This window comes from Triticum urartu, unplaced genomic scaffold, assembly GCF_056163025.1.
Source record: "Triticum urartu cultivar PI428250 unplaced genomic scaffold, HENAU_Tu73 scaffold2, whole genome shotgun sequence".
NCBI lineage: Eukaryota > Viridiplantae > Streptophyta > Magnoliopsida > Poales > Poaceae > Triticum > Triticum urartu.
Genome location: NW_028260368.1, coordinates 15,223,447 through 15,225,183, shown reverse-complemented (window position 1 = coordinate 15,225,183; position 1,737 = coordinate 15,223,447).

Genomic DNA, 1,737 nt, shown 5'->3' with positions numbered 1-1,737 from the left:
CTATTTTTTTGCAACCAAGCAGATTATCTGGAACCATGCATGAATTGAGCTAAGCTGCAAAAAAAAAAAATACTATTTCCAAAAAGAGTCAATTCAATGATGACCCTCCATGGATTCACCTATATAGGCTGCGGCTAATGTTGCAAAAATAAGAGCTTGAATACCGCTTGTAAATAATCCAAGAAACATGACCGGTATAGGGATTACTAAGGGGACTAAAGAAACAAGAACAACAACGACTAATTCATCCGCCAATATATTCCCGAAAAGTCGAAAGCTAAGCGATAATGGTTTTGTGAAATCTTCTAGGATGTTAATTGGTAAAAGGATTGGAGTTGGTTTAATATATTTCTCGAAATAGCTCAATCCTTTTTTGCTAAGACCAGCATAAAAATATGCCGCTGACGTGAGTAAAGCTAAAGCAACAGTAGTATTTATATCATTCGTGGGCGCTGCTAATTCCCCATGGGGTAACTCTATAATTTTCCAAGGTAAAAGAGCACCCGACCAATTCGAAACAAAAATAAAAAGGAACATAGTTCCAATAAAGGGAACCCAGGGACCATATTCTTCTCCAATCTGAGTTTTGCTCAAGTCTCGAATAAACTCAAGGACATATTCAAAAAAATTCTGACCGTCGGTCGGGATGGTTTGTGGATTCCGAACAGCTATGACAACTGAACCTAGCAAGATAGTAATTACGACCCAAGAAGTGATGAGTACTTGGGCATGAATTTGGAAACCTCCTATTTGCCAATAGAAGTGTTGGCCTACTTCTACACCCGATATATCGTATAACCCCTTGAGTGTTTTAATGGAACAAGGTATAATATTCATATTGTCCTCTGATAAAAATTGAACTTCAAAAAAGGAATTCTTTTGATTCAACCATCTCTTTCTCAACTCAGCAACTTGAAGTATTAATCTTATATTTAGGATACCAAGAAAGCACATCAGATCATAATATATATCAATACCCTCTAATATATATCAATATTCCCCTTCTTTTTTCTATGCAAAAAAAATTCTATGCAAAAAAAAAGATATAGTAAAGTAAGTGATTCCATAAATTTACGCAGTTGCCCAAGAATTCACTATATATTCTTAATCAACGATTTCTTATATAGAGAGAACGGCCCTCACAAATTGAAAATACTAATTTGTTAAGAATCAATCGAATTGAAGTCATAGTGTCATCGTTGGCTGGAATCGATATATTCGCGAGATCCGGGTCACAATTTGTATCGACTAAAGAAATAGTAGGAATCCCCAAAATGGCACATTCCCGAAGAGCTATATACTCTTTTTGCTGATCAAGGACGATCACAATGTCTGGCAATCTCGTCATATATTTGATCCCGCCGAGATACCTTTGCAAAGTAGATAATTTTCTCTTCAAGATTGCCACATCTCTTTTTGGGAGATGGTGGAATTTTCCCATTTTTTCTTCTGCTCTTAAGTCTCTAAATTGAGAAAGTCTAGTTTTCGTAATCGACCAATTCGTTAACATACCACTGAACCACTTTTTATTAACATAATGACAACGAGCCCTTATTGCAGCTGATGCTACTAAATCTGTTGCTCTTTTTTTGGTACCAACAATTAAGAAACTTTTTCCCTGACTTGCTGCATCAAAAACTAAATCACAAGCTTCTGATAAAAAACGAGCCGTTCTAGCGAGATTTATAATATGAGTACCTTTACGCTTTGCCGAAATGTAAGGGGCCATTTTAGGAT